The following is a 23,850-nucleotide window of genomic DNA, read 5'->3' on the forward strand; positions in this document are numbered from 1 at the left end:
AAATCTGGAAGTGGCACTGTGGTTCAAGTGGTAGAGGGCTAGCAGTGAGCAAAAGAAGCTCATGAATAGTGTCAGGCCCTACGTTCAAGCCCCAGGACTGTAAAAAAACAAACAAAAAAACCCAAAACCTGGAATAGCTGGGTACTAGTGGCTCATGCCTGTAATCCTAGCTACTCAGGAAACTGAGATCTGAGGATCTCAGTTTGAAGCCAGCTGGGGTATGATTCTCCTCTCGAATTAACCACTCAAAAACCGGAAATGGCACTGTGGCTCAAAGTTGTAGAGCACTAGCTTTGAGCAAAAGAGCTCAGGGACAGCGCCCAGGCCCTGAGTTCAAGCCCCATGACCAACATAGAAAACAAACAAACCTGGAAATAGAGATGTGGCTCAAGTGGCAGAGTACCAGCCATAAGCAAGGAAGCAGAGGGAAGTTACAAAGCATGGCTCTGAGTTTAAGCCCTAGTACCAGCACAAAAAAAGGAAGGAAGGAAGGAAGGAAGGAAGGAAATGAATTAATTCAGTTAGAAGAATGGCTTAGTAGGGCTAGGAATGTGGCTTAGTGGTAGAATGCTTGCCTAGCATGCATGAAACCTGAGGTTCAATTCCTCAGTACCACATAAACAGAAAAAGCTGTAAGTGGTGCTGTGGCTCAAGTGGTAGAGTGTTAGCCTTGATCAAAATGAAACTCAGGGACAGTGCCCATGCTCTGAGTTCAAGCCTCAGGACTGGAAAAAAAAAAAAAAGCCAGGCGCCAGTGTCTCATGCCTATAATCCTAGCTATGCAGGAGGCTGAGATCTGAGGATCATGGTTCAAAGCCAGGCAGGAAAGTCCATGGACTTTTTCTTTTCTTTTCTTTTCTTTTTTTGGGGTCCGGTCGTACGGCCTGAACTCTGGGCCTGGGCGCTGTCCTTCAGCTCTTCAGCTCAAGGCTAGCGCGCTACCACTTGAGCCATAGCGCCACTCCCGGCTTTTTTCTTTTTGCTTATGTGGTGCTGAGGAATCAAACCCAGGGCCTCAGGCATGCAAGGCTCTACCACTGAGCCAGCTTCCCAGCCCTTCCATGGACTCTTATCTCCAATTAACCACCAGAAAACTGGAAGTGGCACTGTGGCTCAGGTGGTAGAGTGCTAGCCTTGAGCTGAAGAGCTGAGGGACAGCACCCAGGCCCAGAGTTCAAGCCCCACAAAAGATTTAAAAAAAAAAGGCTTAGGAGACACAGTATGGTTTTTTGTTTTGTTTTGTTTTGCTTTTGCCAGTCCTGGGGCTTGAACTCAGGACTTGGGCACTGTCCCTGAGCTTCTTTTGTTCAAAGCTAGCCCTCTACCACTTGAGCCACAGTGCCATTTCTGGCTTGTTCTGTTTAGGTGGTACTGATGAATCAAACCCATGGTTTCATTCATTCTAGGCAAGCTCTCTATCACTAAGCCATATTCCCAGTCTTTAGTATGGTTTAAATATGGGAATATAGGAAGATATACTATCATCATACATAGATCCCAGCAAGCCTTCCCAAGAGGCCACATGTGGCAGTAAAGTAGTAGAGAGAAAATTGATGGTATAGACAAAAAAGGAAGGCACAATTCCCAGAAACTTCAAGGACAGCTCAGGCCTTTTTAGTCATCTATTCATCAGAGTGTAGTGTTAATATTAATTCTATTTCTTGGCTCTGTATTTCTCCTCCGGTGCCAAATGTGCTTTCTTTCCAAAGGGTAATACTTCTGTAATCAATGCCAACTCTTTGAAGCTAGGAACTAGCCTCTAGGATAAATTCTGGACCCCACTCATAAGACATCCTACTTACTACCCACCACCTTGTTTTTTAGCTGTTAACTTTTTTGTGTGTGTGTTGGTCCTGGGGCTTGAGGTTGAGCATTGTCCCTATGCTTCTGTGCTCAAAGCTAGCACTCTATCACTTGTATCACGGCTTTTTTTTTTTTTTTTTTTTGTCCTGGAACTTGAACTCAGGGGCTGGGTGCTGTCTCTGAGCACTTTTTGCTCAAGATTAGAGCTCTACCACTTTGAGCCACAGCACCAGTTCTGGTTTTCTGGTGGTTAATTGGAGATAAGAGTCTTGCTGGCTTTGAACCAGTGATCCTCTGATTAGTCTTTTTGTTGTTGTTGTTGTTGTTGTTGCCAGTCCTAGGGCTTGAACTCAGCCTGGGAACTTTCCCTGAGTTTCTTTGCTTAAGGCTAGCATTCTACCACTTGAGCCACAAGGCTACTTTCAGCTTTTTCTGTTTATGTGGTACCACGACTTTATGCATGAGGCAAGCACTCTCTCCCTAAGCCACATTCCCAGCCAAGGGTCTGGTTTTTGCCAATTTGTACAAGATTTCACAGTAAGCTGGGTGCAGGTAGCTCATGCCTGTCATCCTAGCTACTCAGTAGGAGGCTTAGATTTGAGGATCATGGTTCAAAGCCAACCCAGGCAGGGAAGGTTGTGAGACTCTGTTCTCTAACCATGAGGAAACCAGAAATGGTGTTGTGGCTCAAGTGGTAGAGCACTCACGTTGTACTGAAGAGCTGAGAGACAGTACCCAGGCCCGGAGTTCAAGCCCCACAACCGACAAAAGAAAAGGAAAAAAGATTCCACAGTGGCAAGTGAAAGGTAAGGGACTCTTCATCTGCAGATTCCTGTCTGGGATGTCTGGAACATGTCCAGTGAATAGTTTACACTTTGTAAGTGGGCTGAACTTAACGGCCAGTGTATCTACCACTCTGATACATCTCCAGGGCTTCTGGCCACTCTGTACTGTGAAATTGCAAAGTTACCTCTTCCATAACCACCCCGAACATCTTCTAGATGTGATTTTTTTTTTGGGGGGGGAAAGGGGGGGCTTGAACTCAGGGCCTTGGGCGCTGTTCCTGAGATTTGTTGCTCAAAGCTAAAGCTCTATCACTTGAGATATGGCTCCCTTTACGGCTTTTTTCATGGTTAATTGGGAGATAAGAATCTCATGGACTTTCTTGCCTGGACTAGCTGTGAATGGCGATCCTCAGGTCTCCTGAGTAGCTAGGATTACAGACATGAGCCACCGGCGTCCAGATTCGATTGTCTTCTTGAAAGGATCCCAAATCTATCATCAGTGCTCAACTCAAAGAGCACCTGAGTTCAGTCAGGCCTTTAAATGTTAAATAAAACCCAGAATCTTGCAAATGCCATCAAATCTTTGTCACTCCCATCCCCACCCCGCCCCCTTTAGGGAAACCGCAGGCCAAGAGTTCATTAATCTAAGCAAGCTTACTCTGGAGGCTTCAAAGCCTAGCACTGCCGCCAACCTAAGCCTAAAACCTCACGGCCCGCTGGCGGCCATAACCACCTGAGACCCAGAGGTGCAGGCCATCAGGCACTGAGGAAGACGCCCCCGGCGCGGGCTGCGCAGGCGCAGCTGCCCGTGAGGGCCCCGTCCCTCCAGGCTGCGCAGGCGCAGGAGCAGCTCCGGGAGAGTCCCGACGGCGGCGGCGGCGGTGACTGAGGGGCTGGGGCGTGGAGCAGCGGCGGCGGCGGCGGCGGGCGGTACCGGAGCAGCCATGAGGGCCGGGCCCAGTCACCGACAGTGAGTGGTAGTAGGAGGGGAACGGACACACCGAAGGGTCTGGCGGAAGGATATCTTCGGCTGGTCGGGTGGACTCTGCCGGTGGGGACGGAGGTCGTTGGGGGAGGGACAGTTTGAGGTGATGGGAGAATTTGGGGCATGGGCAAAGGGGTCGTCGGTGCCCGGACTGGACGGCTCGTCGGAGGGAAGGGGTGGTATGCTATGGAGTGAAGAAAGAGCCCTCGGCCAGGCCAGCTGTCCTGTGCTGCCCCGTTTGTCAGCATCCCTTCCCCCAGGAGCTTTTGGTCGCCTCTCCCTTTCCGCTTCTTTCAGAGAATGGTCGCGGGGGGAGGGGGGTGGAGGATGAAAGCCCTGCTGGAGCTGAAGAAGCCAACCCTGAACCAGGCTGGGGTGGGCCAGTCATGGGCCCAGCTGAGGGAGAGGATGTGAGTCGGGAGCTCTCTGTTTAAAGCAGGGAAAGAACTAGAGGCTTGGATTGGGACAGGTTTGAAGCCAGGTCCATCACCGAGGAAGCTGAGAGATAACCTTGGACAGGGCCCACTTAACCTTTCTGATCCTCTGGAAGATGTCGAGCTTCAGACCCGCTATTGCAAGCATCATGTATGTGATTGAAGGTGTTTATGAAAATTGTAAATTGTAAGTACTTAATGCACATACTAACAGTTCACCAGTACTAACGGGTTTTATATCTTACCATTATTAACGGGATGACTGAGTTTTCTGTCAAGGTGAAACGTAGTGTTTGTAACACCTCAATAGACCAGTATATGCTTTCTATATAGAAACATGATGATATGCAGAAATACTACCTTCTGTCTGTGATGTGATAAATTAGCTGTCAGACATTTGTAGGAAATCAGTAGGAAAATACCATACTCTGGTATTTTTACAAATGATGTGTAGCTCCTCACCAAAGAGGAAGGAAATAGAGAGTGGAGAGCCAATCCATTCCATGCTTCTGAACATAGCTCATTCGGGTTCCCTTGTAACAGTTTGCAATCATGGGCTTTATTATGAGCTGAGAAAATTGTGAATTGAGAAAAACAGTTTGAGACAAGTTAGGAAGGCTGCCCAGTGGGGGCATATACAACTTTTTATTTGGGGAGGGAGCAGTGCTGGGTATTGAACTCAGTACCTTGCATATGTTAGGCAAGCATATTGTTATTGAGCTATATCCTCAGCTTATTATTTATTTATTATTCATTTTTGTGCCAGTACTGGGGCTTGAACTTGGATCCTGTCCCTGAGTTTTTTTTTTTTTTTTTTTTTTTGGGTCCGGTCATGGGGCCTGAACTCTGGGCCTGGGCGCTGTCCCTCAGCTCTTCAGCTCAAGGCTAGCACTCTACCGCTTGAGCCACAGCGCCACTTCCGGCTTTTTTCTTTTTGCTTATGTGGTGCTGAGGAATCGAACCCAGGGCCTTGAGCATGCAAGGCAAGCACTACCACTGAGCCATCTTCCCAGCCCTACGAGTTGATTTTTTTTTTTTTTTCTTTTTTTTGTCAAACCTAATGTTTCACCACTTGGGCCACAGATCCACTTCTGGATTTTGTGGTTAGAGATGAGTCAAACTTTAACCTTTTCCTACCCAGACTGGCTTTGAATCTCAATCCTCCGATCTCAGCCTGAGTAGCTATTACATGTGTGAGCCACCTGTGCCTAGCTTCCCCCCCCTCCCCCCCACGGGGCTTGAATTCTGGGACTGGGTGCTTGTCCCTGTGCTCTTCAGCTCAAGGCTAACACTGTACCACTTGAGCCACACCACCACTTCTAGTTTTTCTGGTAGTTAATTGCAGATAAGAGTCTCACAGGGCTGGGAAGGTGGCTCAGTGGTAGAGCGCTTGCCTTGCAAGTCGGAGGCCCTGGGTTCGATTCCTCAGCACCACATAAGCAAAAAGCAAAAAGCCGGAAGTGGCGCTGTGGCTTGAGTGGTAGAGTGCTAGCCTTGAGCTGAAGAGCTGTGGGACAGCGCCCAGGCCCAGAGTTCAAGCCCCACGACCAGACCCCCAAAAAAAAAAAAAAGAGTCTCACAGACTTTTCTGTCTAGGCTGGCTTTGAACTGGGATCCTCAGATCTCAGCCTCCTGAGTTAGGATTAGAGGAGTGAGCCAGTGGTGCCTGGCTCCAGCTTATTTTTTTTGAAGCTGAGTTTGATCATATAGTCCAGTCTAGCTTTGAACATCCTATCTTAGTCTCTGGAATGCTGAGTTTACAGGTGTAGGTCACTGTCCCAGTTTACTAAGTTTTTTTTTTGTTTTTGTTTTTTTTCTGGGTCATGGGGCTTGAACTCTGGGCCTGGGCGCTGTCCCTCAGCTCTTCAGCTTAAAGTGAGCGCTCTACCACTTGAGCTATAGTGCCATTTCCTAAGTTTGGTTTTTTTTTAAGTTTTTTTTTTTTCCAGAGCTGAGGACCGAACTCAGGGCCTTGTGCTTGCCAGGCAGGTGCTCTTATGCTGAGCTAAGCCCCTAGCCCCCCAAGTTATTTTCGAAGTGCAAAAATTGTTCCTTTGCAAAAAAATGTGGTGGCTGGTGGTTCTAGGGTCTTGTCTTTCTTTTGGAGGTCAGATAAGTATGCAGCAGGGTGTTTTTCTCTCTCTTTTTGTGCCGGTACTGGTGCTTAAACTTAGAGCCTGGGCACCGTCCCTGGGCTTTTATGCTCAAGGCTAATGCTCTACCATTTGGGCTACAGCTGCATTTGGGCCACAGCTCCAGTTCCAGTTGGTGTTTTTTGTTTTTAAGTGGTTAATTGGAGGTAAGAGTCTCACAGACTTTCCTGCTGGGGCTGGCTTTGGGCTATGATCCTCAGACTTCAGTCTCCTGAGTAGGTAGGATGATAGACATGAGTCACCGGTTCCCTGCACAACTCTTTTATTATTATTGTTATTATTACTCTGCCTGTCTGTGGACCCTCTTCTGTGGAGTTAAAAAGACAAGCAGTTTTTTAGAGTCTAAGAGGTTTCTTTTTCTTTGAGAGTCAGGAGGAGAACTCCTGAGCCTTTAGGGCAGACAAAGCAAAGGACAGGGTTAAATTACTCACTTCTAGATAGAGAGAAAATGGCCTTCTAGCTACAACTTTGTGTGTGTGTGTGTGTGTGTGTGTGTGTGCATGTGTATGTGCGTGCGTATGTGTGTGTGCGTGTGTGTGCGCATGTGTATGTGCGTGCGTATGTGTGTGTATGTGCGTGCGTGCACATGTGCACATGCATGCACGTGCCTGTCCTGGGGCTTGGGCTAACACCCGACCACTTGAGCCACAGATCCACTTTTTTTTTTTGTAGTTAATTTGTGATGAGTCTCATGGGATTTACTGCCTCAGCTGGCTTTGAACCTTGATCCTCAGATCTCTTAAGTAGCAAGGATTACAGATGGGAGCAAATTACTTTAAGAGACACAGATGTTTCAACTCTGCTGGCTCTGAGGACTTGTATTTAGTGCTGCTTGAACTCAGGTTATTGCCCTCTGGCTCTGCTTTTTCTCTCATGGCTAGCATGCTGCTACCACTTGAGTCATGCCTCCAGTTTCTGGCTCCAAAGATTAAGAGCTTTAAATAGTGAGGACTTTTGAAAGTTGGCAAGTGATTTGTCTTTGCACCAAATAAAGATGGGGAGTGGCTGTTCAAGGTTCTTGAAGATTCACAGATAAGAAGAGTGAATTATAGGGATGGGGGGAAAGAATTTTAGTTGTCTTTAACTTCTCTATCTGGTAAAACATGTTTTACTTCTCTTTGTGGAAATTATCAGTGATGTATAATTTAAATATTTTGTTCAGTCTAGTTCCTTAGCTCTGCCAATAAATTTTTTTGTTTGTTTTTTTTGTTTATCGGTCATGGGCCTGAACTCTGGGCTTGGGCGCTAATCCTCAACTCTTCAGCTCAAGGCTAGCACTCTACTTCTTGAGCCACAGCACCACTTCCAGCTTTTGCTGGTTATGTGGTGCTGAGGAATCGAACCCAGGGCCTCATCCATCCAACACAAGCACTCTACCACTGAGCCACCTTCCCAGCCCCCCCTTTTTTTTTTTTTTGCCTCCCCTGTTGTGGGGCTTGGGGGCTGTCCCTGAACCTACTTACTAGTCTACTGCTTTAAGCCATGGCACCACTTCTTGTTTTCTGGGAGTGAATTGGGAATCAGAGTCTCATGGACTTTCCTGCTTGGGCTGGCTTTGAACTATAGTCCTCAGATCTCAGCCTCCTGAGTAGCTTGAATTATAGGCATGAGCCATTGATGCCCAGCTCAATAAATTCTTTATCTATCGCACTGATTATTCTGTGTTTGGGGAGTAATTTTTAAAAGGGGCTTGTCATTCATTGGTAAAGTACTTGCTTAGCATTTGTGAGGCACTGGGTTCTGTCCCTAGTACCACACACACAAAAAAAGCCTTTGTTATTATTATGGATAGTACAGAATACAAATTCATTATGTTTTTACCACATGGTACATAATAGAGGTAGAAAAGAACTGGCCTAGCCATTTTATTTTGTTTTTAATAACTGGACATTTATTTTTAATGTTGGCAATGCATTTTTCCCTTCTGGAAATTTCCATCAGTTCAGGCGAGTCCATAAATGCCATCCATGTTGTTAATAGAGGTTTGTTCAGCTGTGATGAGAACTTCCTGTCCTTTTCTCCTTCTATTCTCTTTCCTATTTGTGGTTATTTTTATGTAAGTAGGTGATAGTTGCCAGATGAGGACTTCTTTCCCTGGGGAGAGAAAGGGGGTGGCCACTGCCTTGATTGCCTGTTGTGTGAGCAGTCTGTGTAAAGTGGGAAATGAGCTGTGTGGATGTAAGATTTTCTGTTGAGTCCTTGACATAGCAAGGGCGAAAGTAAAAGGAATAAGGCTTATTAACTCATATTTTAATCTTCATAAAGTGAATCATTTTTATTAAAAAAGCATACCATACCTCAGAGGAAACTTAGAAACATTCTATTTAAAAACAAAATAATGGTTTTTATACCTCTCTCCTTTTTATTGAAAACATTTGCCTAAAAACAGAATCTTTGTTTCTTAAGCTTCTTTTTGATCTTTCAACCTATTTCCTTACTGAAATTTCTTTTGTATTGTTTTCACTACAGCTAACTAATAATGAGGTCTAGTGCTCTACCACTTGAACCACAGCTCCACTCTGGCTCGATGGTGGTTAATTAGAGATAAAGAGTCTACAAGATTTTACTGCTCAGCCAGGCTTTGGACCTTGATTCTCAGATCTCAGCCTCCTGAGTAGCTAGGATTATAGGCTCAAGCCATCAGTGTCCAACTGATTGTTTTGTTTTGATTCCTTATCTAAAGCTGACAGCTTTAAAAGGAAAACTGTTTGGGGGGGGGGGGGGGGATAGTAAAGAGAAAAAGTAGGTGTTGGGATTATTAGTTTAGTGAATATAGTAAGTGCCTGAGGCCCTAGGTTTAACCTTTTCACAAATGAAACCTTTGCATAAATGAAACCTTTGATTCATTTACGGAGAATGAATGAATGAATAGATGGATGGATTTTTTTTTTTTTTTTTGGGTCCGGTCATGGGGCCTGAACTCTGGGCACTGTCCCTCAGCTCTTCAGCTCAAGGCTAGTGCTCTACCACTTGAGCCACAGCGCCACTTCCGGCTTTTTTCTTTTTGCTTATGTGGTGCTGAGGAATGGAACCCAGGGCCTCATGCATGCAAGGCAAGCGCTCTACCACTGAGCCACCTTCCCAGCCCCATAGATGGATGGATTTTATTACTGAAATTATAGTTAATCTTAATGTTTGGAGCACAAAGAATTCAGGGATGGAACAATGGTTTAGGATAGAGACCTCCTCTAAAATAAATTTTGCTTCTAGTATTTAGTACAGTAATAATCCTAAATTAATTGCGCATTAATATTTTTTGAATGAAAAAATGACAACAAATTATGTATCATAGTCATGATTCATAAACAAGGGACTTAATATTTGGCTTTACTGTCTTTGAATTTTTTTTTTTTGTCATTGGTGGGGCTTGAACTCTGGGCTTTAGCACTGTTTCTGAGCTTTTCAGCTCAAGGCAAGCACTCTCCCACTTGAGCCACAGCGCCACTTCCTGTTTTCTGATGGTTTATTGGAGATAAATTCTCATGAACTTTCCTGCGCGGGCTGGCTTTGAACCCTGATCCTCAGATCTCAGCCCCCTGAGTAGCTAAGCATGCAGGTGTGAACCACCGGCACCCGGCTTTTTGAACATATTTGTATGAAATATCTGTGCCTTGGTTTTCTGATTGATAAAATAAAGAATCAGAGTCTCATGAACTTTCCTGCCCGGGCTGGTTTTGAACCTTGATTCTCAGATCTCAACCTCTTGAATAGCTAGGATTATAGGTGTGAGCCACAGGCATCCAGCTGTATAAGTGTTTTGGTATTCCTAGATTTATTTATTTTATGCCTGTCCCGGGGATTGAGCTCAGGACCTGGGTGCTGTACATGAACATTTTTGCCTCAGCTCCATTAAAATTCTGGCTTTTTTGGGTACTTAATTGGAGTCTCATGGATTTTCCTACCTGAGCTGGCTTCAATCCTTGATCCTCATATCCTCATATCTGAGTAGCTATGAGTATAGGTATGACACCAGTACCTGGCAAGTCCTGGAATATTGAACTCATGGTCTTGTGTTTCCTTGGCAATGTATATGTGCAAATGTCCCCAGCCTTATTTAGATTTAGTTATTTTCCAGGTAGAGTCTCTTGTTTTTGTTGGGCTGGCCTCTGACCTCAATCTTCCTATGTATAGGTTCCTAAGTATTGTGGGGAATCACTGACACATACCATTATACCCAGCTTATAGATTTAGATAGGGGTCTTGCTATCTTTTTTCCCTGACTAGCTACTCCCTAGTAGTATCAGCCACCTTGCCTGGCTTTTTTTTTTTTTTTTAATTCCCTAAGATTAAACCCCAGGGGTTTGTACACGCTACGCAAGTTTTTTTTTATACCACTGAGCTAAGCCTCCAACTGAAGTCATAATTGTTTTGTATAGCATTAAAAATGGAGAAATGCTGCTTATCAGGCTGGCATGCCATAGTTATAAGATGAGTCCTGTTTTCAGAGATGTTAAAATGTGAAATTGTTGAATTGCAGTTGAATAAGGTGCGATTATTTTCAGTAAAGATATTGTTCATTGAAGTTTCATGACAGACAACATGCCCTTATGGTTGGACAAGAAAAATAGGTCATTCCAATTCAGCAGTAAAGTCGTAAAAGGGAGAGAACATTATTCATATGTATATATATGAATAGGAAAGGAGAGGAGGAAATTAGCTAAGAGTTTGGCAGAGTAACACTGTATAATGCAAAGCACCACAGGAAGCTTGGAAGGTTTTTAGAAGACATGTGAGTCTTAAACTTTTTTTTTCTTTTTACCTGTACTGAGGTTGGATCTAGGGCCTCATGCTTTTGCTTGTCTTTTTTGTTCAAGGCTGGTACTCTGCCACTTGGGCCACATCTCTGCTTCCAGCTTTTTTTTTTTTTGTCACTCATGGGGCTTGAACTCTGGGCCTAGGCACTGTCTGTCCCTCAGCTCTTCTGCTCAAGGCGAGCGCTCTACCACTTGAGCCACAGAGCCCACTTCCAGCCTTTTCTGTTTATGTGGTGCTGAGGAATCGAACCTAGGGCCTCATGCATGTGAGGCAAGCACCCTACCACTGAGCCACTTTCCCCGCCCATGCTTCCAGCTTTTTGCTGATTTATTGGAGATAGGAATTGAAAGGTTGGGCTGGAAGTGTGGCTTAGCAGTAGAGTGCTTACCTAGCATGCATTAAGCCCTAGGTTTGATTCCTTAGTACTACATAAACAAAAAATAAATAAAAATTAAAAATAAAGAATTGCAGGGCTGGCTTTGACCCATGATCCTCAGATCTCAGTCTTCTGACTAGCTAGGATTAAAAATGTGAGCCACCAGTGCTGGCTGTACTTGATTTTGATCTCTTAAGACGTAGCAGCTTTAAAAGGGTGATTCTAATGCTGGGTACTATATAATCCTAGCTACTCCGGAAACAGATCTGAAGACTGAGGTTCAAAGCCAGTCTGGGCAGAAAAGTAGACTCTTTATTTCCAGTTAACTACTCAAAAACCAGAAGTGGCACTGTGGCTCAAAGTGGTAGAGTGCTAGCCTTGAGCAAATGAGCTCAGGGACAGTCCTTGGGCCCTGAGTTTAAGCCCTATGACTGACAAAAAAAGGTGATTCTAAACTAGGTATTATGATTCATACCTATATTCCAGCATTTGGTAGGCTGAGGCAGGAGGTTTTAGTGTGAGGCTAGTCTGGACTATATAGCAGACTGTCTCAGCAAAAAAGCAGGGGGAGAGGCTGGGAAGGTGCCTCAGTGGTAGAGTGCTTGCCTTTGCATGCTGAGGCCCTGGGTTCAATTCACCATCACCACATAAGCAGAAAAAGCCGGAAGTGGCACTGTGGCTCAAGTAGTAAAGCGCTAGCTTTGAGCTGAAAAGCTAAGGGATAGCGCCCAGGCTCAGAGTTCAGGCCTCACAACCGACAAAAAAAAAAAAAAAAAAAAAATCAGAGGGATAGCTTCTTAATACACACACACACACACAGAGGTGGAAGCCTGTTGTCCAAGGCCCCATGACCGACAAAACACACACACACACACACACACACACACACACACACACACACACACAGAGTGGTGGAAGCCTGTTAAGCAGAGGGATAGCCTAATACACACACACACACACCACACACACACACACACACACACACAGAGTGGTGGAAGCCTGTTAAGCAGAGGGATAGCATAATACACACACACACACACACACACACACACAGAGTGGTGGAAGCCTGTTAAGCAGAGGGATAGCATAATACACACACACACACACACACACACACACACACACAGAGTGGTGGAAGCTTGTTGTCCAAGCTGTAAGGAAGCACAATGCTGAGTGTGGTATTAACCTGTCATCTCTAGTGATACAGATCAGCATAAGTAGGAGGAGCATAGCCCAGGCATAAAGTGGCTAGAGCATCACAACCCACCCACAAAGAAGCTAGAGGCATGGTTCATCAAGTGGTAGAATGTCTGCCTAGCAAAAATGAGCTCTAAAATTCAATCCTTAGCACCACCCCCAAAAAACAAACAAACAAAAACACCTGTAAGCTCATCTGCTTGGGAGGTGGATTTCTTTGGAGGATCATGAGTCCAGTCTAGCTTAGGCAAAAAGTTGAGATCCTATCTGAAAAATGACTGAAGCTAGGTGCTTGTGGCTCATTCCTGTAATCCTAGCTACTCAGAGTAGGAGGCAAAGACCTGAGATTTTGGTTTGAAGCCAGCCAAAGCAGGTAAGTTTGTGAGACTGTCTCCAATTAACTACCAAAAAAAGCTAGAAATGGAGCTGTGGCTCAAAGCTAACTTTGAGCAAAAAAAGTTCAGTGCCCTAGGCCCTGAGTTCAGGTCCCAGGACTGGCAAATACACACAAAAGCTGGACGCAGGTGGCTCATGGCTGTAATCCTAGCTACTCAGGAGGGTGAGATCTGAGATTACAGTTCATTTTTATTTTTATTTTTTGGGTCCGGTCATAGGGCCTGAACTCTGGACCTGGGCGCTGTCCCTCAATTCTTCAGCTCAAGCCTAGTGCTCTACCACTTGAGCCACAGCCCCACTTCCAGCTTTTTTCTTTTTGCTTATGTGGTGCTGAGGAATCGGACCCAGGGCCTCAGGCATGCAAGGCAAACGCTCTACCACTGAGCCACCTTCCCAGCCCCTGACATTACGGTTCAAAGCCAGCCTGGGCAGAGGAAAGTCAATGAGACTCTTATCTCCAAAAAAACCTCCACCAAAACTGGAAGTGGAGCAGTGGCTCAAGTGGTAGAGTGCTAGCGTTGAGCTGAAGAGCTGAGGGAGAGCATTCAGGCCCAGAGTTTAAGCCCCACAACCAAAAACAAAACAAAACCAAAACCCAAAACCAACAAAACTAAAACAAAAAGGAGGATTGGGAGAGCATGTCCTAAGTGGTAGATTGCCTGCCCAGCAAGTGTGAAGCCCTGAATTTGAACTTCAGTAATCAAAGAAAAAAAATCTAATAAAATAAATGGATAAGTGAGAATAAATGTGAGAAGCAAAATGGCCAAGCAAAGGGCTGAAGCTTTACAGCTGACCAGAGAAGGGATGTGTGAAGTCATTGCACTGTTGGTGAGAGGTGAATGCTTTCTTATATCTATTTTTGTCTTTTCACTGCCTCTAAAGATCTGATTATAAGCCAGTCAGAGTTCTGTGATTTAGGGTAAGAAGGAATATAGTTTAACAGGAAAAGTATTGTTTTAAAATTAAAGATAAGGCCAAGTGCTGGTGGCTCACACCTGTAATCCTAGCTACTCAGGAGGCTGAGATCTGAGGATCACAGTTTGAAGCCAGCCTGGGCAGGAAACTCTGTGAGACTCTTATCTTCAACAAGCTACTCAAAAAAGCCAGAAGTGGCACTGTGGCTCAAGTGGTACAGTGCTCTTCTTAAGCAAAATAAGCTCAGGGACAGTGCCCAGACCCAGAGTTCAAGCCCTCAGGACTGGCCAAAAACAAAAACATTTAAGCCTGTGCTTGATAATTTATGCTTGTCCCCAGCTACTTGGGAAATAAAGATTGAGATTTGAGGCCAGTCAAGGTAAAAAGGCAAGACCTTGCTTTAGCAAACTATCAAAACTAGTCAGGCATGTTGGCACACAAATGTGAGCCTAGCTGCTTAGGAGGTTATAGAGCATAGGTAGGAGGATTGTGGTTTAATATTGGCACTGGGCAAAAGCATGAGATTCTATCTGAAAAATGAAAAAAATACAAGGAAGGAAATTGGTAATCAGATTTGATAGCTCTGTTATAAAATGCTAGTCTAATATTTAACTGTTTAATGGGAAAATGTAGTTCCTAGCAAAAAGTGAGTTAGCCAGGTATCAGTGGTTTATGTCCATGAGCTTAGCTACTCAGGAGTTTAAGATCTAGAGGTTATTACTTGGAAGCTAGCCTGACCAGAATAGTCTTCAAGATTTCATCTCCAAAGTAACTGGCAAAAAACTGGACTGGGCAGGGTACCGGTTTCTCACGCCTGTAATCCTAGCTTTCAGGAGGCTGAGGTCTGAGGATGGCAGTTCAAAGCTAGCTCAGACTGCAAAAGTCCCTAAGACTCTTTTTTTTATAATTTTTTTGTGCCAATCCTGGAGCTTGAACACAGGACCCCAGGTACTGTCCTTGAGCTTCTTTTGCTCAAGGCTAGCACTCTATTACTTGAGTTACAGTATTACTTCCAACTTTTTCTGTTTATGTGGTACTGAGGAATTGAACTGAGGGCTTCATGCATGATGGGCAAGCACTCTACCACTGAGCCATATTCCTAGCCTGTCTTGTGAGATTCTTACCTCCAGTTAATCACAGAAAAACCCAGAAATGGCACGTGGCTCAAGTGGGTAGAGTACTAGCTTTGAGCAAAAGAAGCTAGGAATAGTGCTCAGGCTGAGTTCAAGTGCTGGACCAGCAAAAAAATTTAAAAAAAATTGATAGCTAGAGTAAGGTTTTTTGGATATAGGGTAATGATGTGAATCAATTTGTGATTAGAGTATTATAGTTGCTATTTATAGGGGTGTCAAGACCATTTGATGGCTCTTGGGCAGGTGTGGTGAAGGTAGAAGAGCTGTAAAAAGGTAAACCGATTATTTTTTTTTTCTTTTTTATCCGTTTTAGTGCTTCAACTCAGGGCTTGGGTGTTATCCCTCAGATTTTCAAGGCTAGTGCTCTACCACTTGAGCCACAGCTCTGCTTCTGTCTTTTTTTTTTTTGGGTGGTTAGTTGGAGATAAGAGTCTCACAGACTTTCCTGCTGCCCAGGATGGCTTCTTTTTTTTTTTTTTTTTTTTTTAAATTTTATTTATTTTTTTTTGAGAACATACTGTACAGAGGGGTTACAATTACATGGGCAGGAAAATGCATACATTTCTTACCAAGCATTGCAGCCTCCTCCTTTGTTTACCCTTCACCTCCCTTCCCAGCCTCCCCCCTCCCCCCCACCCAATCATACCTCCCCCCCTTTTTTTTTTTTTTTTTTTGTCGTGGGGGTTGAACTCTGGGCTTGGGCGGCATCCTTGTGCTCTTCAAAGAGCTCAAGACGAGTGCTCTACCTCCAGGATGGCTTCTAATTGTGATCCCCAGATCTCAACTACTGAGTAGTTAGGATTACAGGAGTTAGCTTCAGGAGCCCAGCATAGATGTATTTTGAGAATGAAGTCCATAAAGCCTACTTTGGACATGGTCATAGCTAGGGTATGAGATGAAGACAAATTATGGATACTTTATAAATTACTGACTGGAAATAGTAGATAAGTAAATGGTCTTCCTCTTTATTGTGATGGGTCAGACTGGCAGAATATATTTGTCAATGGTTTGGTTTTAGTCAAACCACGTTTAAGATGCTTGAAATAGAGATGTAATACAGAGAGTTGGATGGAAAAATTTGCATTTCCTGGAAGTCTGGGCTAGAATTAAAGAATTGGAAGTCATGAACATGTAAATAGAATGTGAAATTATAGAATTAAGATATCACTCAAGGATGGTGTGTGACTGGGACAGAGATTTGAATAAGACAGGTAGGTGGGAAACAGGAAAATTAATTATACAAGTGAAGAAATGTTTTAGATGCTGGGTATAATGGCCTGTACCTGTAAACTCAGCACTAAGGACGTGGAGGCAAATGGATCTGGAGTTTGAGACCAACTAGTAGTGAAATTAGGAAAAAAAACGTGTCTCAGGAAAGAGTAGGCAGGTATAATAAATACTATTGAAAGTAGATTAAAACAGAAAAATGGCCTGTGAGATTTGGTAGCCTAGGGACTACCAAAAACCCCCAATTCATCTGAATAATGAAATGGAAGTTTGTAGGAAGCGAGTTGGGAAGCTAAAATAAGCCTAGGATAATTTATGAGTATGTTTGTGTGTGAGTGTGTGTGTGTGTGTGTGTGTGTGTGTGTGTGTGTGTGTGTGTGTGTGTGTGTGTGTGTGTGTGTGTGTGTGTGTGTGTGTGTGTGTGTGTGTGTGGTAAGGTCCTAGGGCTTGAACTTGGCCTGAGATTTTTTTGCTCAAGGCTGGTGTTCTACCACTTGAGCCATAGCTCTACTTCTGGTTTTTTGGTGGTTAATTGGAAATAAGAGTCTCATGGACTTCCCTGCCCAGGATGGTTTTGAACCTCAATCTTTAGGTCTTCATCTCCTGAGTAGCTAGAATTATAGGAGAGAGTCGCTGGGGCCTGGCTGAGCAATTATTTTCTTTTATTGGTCATGGGGCTTGAACTCAGGGCCTACGCCCTGTCCCTGAGCTCTTTTGCTCAAGGCTAGCCACTTCCAGTTTTCTGGTGGTTAATTGGAGATGAGTCTCATGGACTTTCCTTCCTGGGCTGGCTCCTCGATCCTTAGATCTCAGCCTCCTGAGTAGCTAGGATTACAGGTGAGGGACACCAGTGCCTGGCTTGTGGAAGCCTTTTGTTTGTTTTTTTTGTTTTTTTCCTTTGGCAGAGTGTAGCATATGCAAGGGAAGTGCTATTTTCCCCAAGCTATATCCCCAATCCTTGTTTGTTCTTTTTTTTGTTGTTGTTTTTTCGGTCATGGGGCTTGAACCCTGGGCCTGGGTGCTGTCCCTCAGCTCTTCAGCTCAAGGCGAGTGCTCTACCGCTTGAGCCACGGCGCCACTTCTGGCTTTTTTTTTTGCTTATGTGGTGCTGAGGAATTGAACCCAGGGCCTCATGCATGCAAGGCAAGCGCTCTACCACTGAGCCACCTTCCCAGCCCCTTGTTTGTTTGTTTGTTTTTGGTCAGTCGTGGGGCTTGAACTCTGGGCTTGGGTGCTGTCCCTGTGCTCTTCAGCTCAAGGCAAACACTCTACAGCTTGAGCCACTGTGCCACTTCTGGTTTTCTAGTGGTTTATTGGAGATAAGAGTCTCACAGAGTTTCTTGCCTGGGCTGGCTTTGAACCTCGATTCTCAGATCTCAGCCCCTTGAGTAGCTAGGATTATAGGTGTGAGCCACCAGTGCCTGGCTTAGAGCATGTTTGATATTTGAAAAAAGCCTTTGCTGTGTTACTTAGGTCAGCCTACAACTCCTGGACTCAAAACAATCCTGTTTCAGCTTTTGGAGTAGATGGAATTATAGATGTGTGTCACTGTACTTGCTTGCTCACCTGGAAGTCAATTTCTTTGGAATTTTCTATGTCATTGTTACTGTCCTTATTTGTATTCTAATTAGTTATATATTTTTGTTGAAGTTAATTCGTTAATTATTATTATTATTTTTTTTGGGTCCGTTCGTGGGGCCTGAACTGTGGGCATAGATGCTGTCCCTCAGCTCAAGGCTAGCAGTCTTCCACTTGAGCCACAGCGCCACTTTCCGGCTTTTTTGCTTATGTGGTGCTGAGGAATCGAACCCAGGGCCTCATGCATGCAAGGCAAGCGCTCTACCACTGAGTCACCTTCCCAGCCTTGTTAATATTTTTGTACTATTAATTTAGGTGGGTTGATGATCACTTAAAATCCAGTTTCAGCCAAGTGCTGGTGGCTTATTTCTGTAATCCTAGCAACTCAGGAGGCTCAGATATGAGGATCATGCTTGGAAGCTAGCCCAGGCAGGAAAGTTTGTGAGGCTCTTCAATAAACTGTCAAAAAGCCAGATGTGGAACTGTGGCTCTAGTGGTAGAGCACTAGCCTTGAGCATAAAAGGTTAGGGACAGTACCCGGACTCTTGAGTTCAAGCCTCAGGATCGGCACAAAAAAAAACCCAAAATATCTCCTGTTTTCACTAGTGTTATGGGCAATACAGACAGTGGATGAGTGGTTAAGAGTTAAAGGTTAGTCCTTGATCTTGGAAAAGCTGACGACCTTGACTTTGATCATAGGACGTATCAGTTTTCTCAACTGTCAAAAGGAGGATAACAGGACCAGTTTAGCTCAGGTGGGTGGTTGTGAGGCATGACTACTAATGAAAATAATTGTAAAACACTTTTGCAAGTTAAAGTGTGATATAAATGCTAAATAATAGTTCTTTATTGGGATGTTGTGAAAATTAGCAACATGATGTCTGTTAGAGGCTTAAGTTCCTTTTGAGAAAGGTGATATATTTTTATAAATACTATTTGAGAAAAAAATAGTTTAGAATTTGGGAAAAGATACTGTTACCCTAATTTCTGGAATATAGTAATCATGGATATCATGGAACCATAATGAGGCAACTGCTTATTAAAGGCATTTCCCCATAGATTTTATTATAGAAGATTGCTCTTTCAAGAGTTTTATTCTCTTTCCTTTTTTTTTTGTGTCAGTCGTGGGGCTTGAACTCTGGGCTTGGGTGCTATCCCTCAGCTCTTCAGCTCAAGGCGAGTGCTCTACCCCTTGAGCCACAGCACCACTTCTGGTTTTCTAGCAGTTTATTGGAGATAAGAGTCTCACAGACTTTCCTGCCAGAGCTGGCTGGCTTTTAACTGCAATCCTCAGATCTCAGCCTCCTGAGTAGCTAGGATTACAGGCGTGAGCCACAGGCTCCTGGCTTCCTTTTTTTTTTTTTTTTTAAATTTCCGGTCGTGGGGCCTGAACTCTGGGCCTGGGCACTGTCCCTCAGCTCTTCAGCTCAAGGCTAGCGTTCTACCACTTGAGCCACAGCGCCACTTCCGGCTTTTTTCTTTTTGCTTATGTGGTGTTGAGGAATCGAACTCAGGGCCTCAGGCATGCAAGGCAAGCACTCTACCACTGAGCCACCTTCCCAGCCCTTTTTTTTTTTTTTTAAACCATTACGAGGGCTTGAACTCAAGGCCTTTCACTTTTGCTTAGGATTTTTTTCTGCTTAAAACTAGTGTAATAACACTTGAGCTACATCTCTACTTCCAGCTTTTTCTTGGAATTGGAGATAAGAGTCTTTCAGATTTGTCTGCTGTGGCTGGCATTGAACTTTGATCCTCAGATCTCAGCCTCCTGAATAGCTAGGAATAAAGGTATGAGTCACTAGCACCTGGTTCTTCTTGGCTTTTTGGGTCAAGTAAGATACAGATAACACCTTGTAAAAGTTCTAGTGCTAAATTTACAGAGATGGGGCTGGGAATGTGGCTCAGTGGTAGAGTACTTGCCTTGCATGCATGAGGCTCTAGGTTCGATTCCTCAGCACCACATAAGCAGAAAAAGCTGGAAGTGGAGTTGTGGCTCAAGTGGTAGAGTGCTAGCTTTGAGCTAAAGAGTTGAGGGACAATGCCCAGATCCAGAGTTCAGGCCCCATGACTGGCAAAAAAAAAAACCCACCAAAAAACAATTTACAGAAACTAGTAGAGGTGGTTTGTTGTCAATATTTAAAGCATCACAACCAATCACTAGAATACTTACACAAACATATTGAAAATCTTTTTTTTTTTTTTGGTCAGTCTTAGGGCTTGAACTCTGGGCCTGGGCGCTGTCTCTCAGCTCTTCAGCTCAAGGCTAGCGCTCTACCACTTGAGCTACAGTGCCACTTCCGGTTTTCTGGTGGTTTATTGGAGATAGGAGTCTCACGGTCTCTCCTGCTCGGGCTGGCTTTGAACCGAGATCCTCAGATCTCAGCCTCCTGAGAAGCTAGGATTACAGGCATGAGCCACTAGCACCCGGCTATTGAAAATCATTTTAATTCATTGTAGGCAACACCATAAAGATACTTTAATGCAAGTTTGGTGATAATTTCAATTAAGGATTTGAGGAAGGATATGGTACCATTTCAAGTGAAACTGTTTTTATTCCATATCTGAGATAATAAATATAGATTGTCATTACCTATAATGAACTTGGAAAATACTTGAAATTTTAATCTGTGGAACTAAGTTTTTCTTAGCCTTTATAGTGGCATTAACAATAGAAGAAAATCAGGATGTAGTCTAAAATCAATGAGGGGAAATTGAAATGGTAAAGTGATAGATTGCTCAGTACTTTACCCTGCTCATTTGATATCTGTGTATTGTTTTCAGTACAGGGACTTGTGTGTTGCCAATTTTAGAATAAAGTGACTTCAAGAAACTAGTTTACATAGGTTGAAACTGAATCTTTTTCTTTGGAATTAGAGTTCTCCTTACTCCTGTATCTCTGTGTCAAGGAGAAATAGAAGGTTAAGGTTTCTTTCCTGATTAATGGAAAGATTGTGTTAGCTTTTGCAGCACACAGGCATGATGACTAAAAACGGGGTACTTGAATGGCCTGATTGCATAGCAAAGACAGTTGAGTAAGCTTACTTTCTTGTAGATGTCTTAGTTTTGAGGTTATAGTAAAACTTAGCTTTGGTCATCTTCCTTACTACAGTTCAAGAATTGACTTGTTCATATGTAAAGGTTCATCTATATTCTTTAATTTGGTGCCAGTATTGGGGCTTGAACTCAGGGCTTACCATTTTCACTTAGCTTTTTCATTCAAGGCTGATGCTCTACTACTTAAGTCACAGCTCTACTTCCAGCTGTTTTGGTGGTTAATTGGAGATAGAAGTCTCTTAGACTTTCCTGCTTGGGCTAGCTTTGAACTGTGGTCCTTAGATCTCATCTTCTTGAGTAGCTAGAGTTGCACATGTGAGTCCCTGGTACCCAGCTCACTTGTAGCTTTTTGGTGGTTAATTGAAGATAAGAATTATAGAAACTTTACTCCCCAGGCTGATTTTAAACTGTGATTCTTGTATTTCAGCTTTCTTCTCCTTCCTCCTCCCTCCTCCCTCATCTCTCTCTCTTCATCCTCCTCCTCCTGTTGTGGAGCTTGTACTCAGGGCCTGGGTGCTGTCTCTGAGCTTTTTCACTCAAGGGTAGTGCACTACCATTTTGAGCCACAGTTCTACTTCAAGTTTACTGGTAGATAATTGGAGATAAAGAATCTCATGTACTTTCCTGTGCTTGTGCTGATTTCAAACACCGATCCTCAGATCTCAGCCTCTTAAGTAGCTAGGATTACAAGTGTGAGCCAGTAGCACCTGGTGATTTCAGTCTTCTGAGTAGTTAGGACTACATGCATCAGCAGTAATTTTTTTTTTTTTATTGGTCATGGGGCTTGAACTCTGGGCCTGGGTGCTATATCCAGAGCTCTTCAGTTCAAGGCAGACATGCTACTACTTGAGCCACAGCACCACTTCCGGTTTTCTGTGGTTAATTGGAGATAAGAGTTCATGAATGTGTTCGCTTCGTCAGTACATATACTAAAATTGGAACGATACAGAGAAGATTAGAATGACCCCTGTGCAAGGATGACATGCAAATTCCTGAAGTGTTTAAAAGAAAAAAAAAAGAGGGGCTGGGAAGGTGGCTCAGTGGTAGAGCACTTGCCTTGCATGCCTGAGGCCCTGGGTTCAATTCCTCAGCACCACATAAGCAAAAAGAAAAAAAGCCGGAAGTGGTGCTGTGGCTCAAGAGTAGAGCGCTAGCCTTGAGCTGAAGAGCTGAGGGACAGCACCCAGGCCCAGAGTTCAGGCCCTACAACTGGACCCCCCCAAAAAAAAAAAATTAAATTAAATTAAAAAAAAAAGAGTTCATGGACAGACTGGTAATGTGGCTTAGTGGTAGAGTGCTTGCCTAGTATGCATGAAGCCCTGGGTTTGCTTCCTCAGTACCACATAAACAGAAAAAGCTGGAAGTGGCACTGTGGCTCAAGTGATAGAGTGCTAGCCTTGAGCAAAAAGAAGCTTAGGTCAATGTCCAGGCCCTCAAGTTCAAGCCCTAGGACTGGCAAAAAAACAAAACAAAACAAAAAACAAGAGTCTCACAGACTTTCCTTCCCAGGCTGGCTTTGAACTGGAATCCTCAGATCTCAGCCTCTTAACTAGGTAGAATTACAGGCATGAGCCACCCGTGTCTGACAGCAGCAACTATTTTTTTTTAAGTCTGTGAATAAGAAGTGAGTCGGGCGCCAGTTCCTCATGCCTGTGATCCTAGCTACTCAGGAGGCTGAGATCTGAGGATCATGGTTCAAAGCTAGCCTGGGCAGGAAGTCTGTGAAACTCTTATCTCTAATAAACCACTCATAAAACCGGAAGTGGTGTTGTGGCTCAAGAGGTAGAGCACTTGCCTTGAGTTGAAGAGCTGAGGGACAGCATCCAGGCCCAGAGTTCAAGTCCCACGATTGACCAAACAAAACAAAACAAAACAAAAAACAAAAAAAGAAGTGTGCAGGCAGCCTATTGCATCAAATGCTAACATGGTGTTTAGTTAAATTAATTGCTTGCTTTGGTTATTTGAGCAATGGTAAGCTTCTTTTGTCTCCTTCCAAAGATACATAGAAAAGCTCCTTCTGTCCAAAGTAAAGTGTTGGCTCGGTGTTGGTTATAATTTGCTCTTTCTGGCTGGCATAGCCTCCTTTTTGTTTTCTGTCTTCTGACAGATTATAAGATTGTGGGGAAACAGCGTCCAGGGCTTTTTCAGGAACAGTGCCATTTTATCTACAGGAGAAGCCATTGGTTTTGGCATTAGATAGAGGAAAATTGGCTCTGCATTTAAAGATGCCAAATCATGCTTGATTCACAAGTTGCTGTCTCATTTTTGTCTATGTATGTGAAACTTTTTGAGGATACTGGATTTTTACTCTTTTTTTTTTTTTTTTTTGCCGGCCATGAGGCCTGAACTCTGGGCCTGGGCGCTGTCCCTCAGCTCTTCAGCTCAAGGCTAGCGCTCTACCACTGGAGCCACAGCACCACTTCCGGCTTTTTCTGTTTATGTGGTGCTGAGGAATCGAACCCAGGGCCTCATGCTTGGAAGGCATGCACTCTACCACTGAGCTACCTTCCCAGACCACCCATGAGATTCTTATCTCCAATTAACCACTAGAAAACTAGAAGTGGCGCTGTGGCTCAAGAGGTAGATCACTAGCCTTGAGCTGAAGAGCTGAGGGACAGTGCCCAAGCCCAGAGTTCAAGCCCCATGACTGACAAAAAAAAAAGTCTTACGGACTTTACTGCCCAGGCTGACTTTGACCATGATCCTCAGATCTCAGCCTTCTGAGTAGCTAGATTTATTGCATGAGTTGGTGGACTTCTGGATACTTGTCTGTTTTTCTAATAGATTGCTTCATGCCCATAATCTTTCAAATGCTGCTAAACCTGTAATCTCTATCCTCTTGCCTCTATCTCCTGGGTGCTGGAATTACAGGAATACAATGACCTTTTATTATCATTTTTTTCTGGAGACTACATCTTAACCCGTTGTCCAAGCTGATCTTGAACTTGTTTATTCAATCAGTTCTCCCACTTTTTTAGCTATTATGAGTATTAGTACTGGTGATTGACTCAATTGCCTTGTACATGCTAGGCAAGCATTCTTCCACTTGAGCTACATTT

At 44.0% G+C, this 23,850-nt stretch overlaps 1 protein-coding gene and 1 non-coding gene across 2 annotated transcripts in view; both read left to right on the forward strand.

The window, feature by feature from the left end:
• The first annotated feature begins 3,467 nt into the window (after positions 1-3,467).
• Positions 3,468-23,850, forward strand: part of Fam222b (family with sequence similarity 222 member B) — a 61,725-nt gene continuing 41,342 nt past the window's right edge. Inside the window, exon 1 of the mRNA XM_042691843.1 lies at positions 3,468-3,558. The gene's annotated coding sequence lies outside the window, so the exon portion shown is untranslated. The remainder of the gene's footprint in view (positions 3,559-23,850) is intronic.
• Positions 21,699-21,803, forward strand: LOC122120535. Its single transcript, XR_006149720.1, has one exon. It is a non-coding gene; the product is annotated as a U6 spliceosomal RNA (small nuclear RNA).

This window comes from Dipodomys spectabilis, unplaced genomic scaffold (assembly GCF_019054845.1).
Source record: "Dipodomys spectabilis isolate Male_0828 unplaced genomic scaffold, ASM1905484v1 ptg000004l, whole genome shotgun sequence".
Lineage (NCBI taxonomy): Eukaryota > Metazoa > Chordata > Mammalia > Rodentia > Heteromyidae > Dipodomys > Dipodomys spectabilis.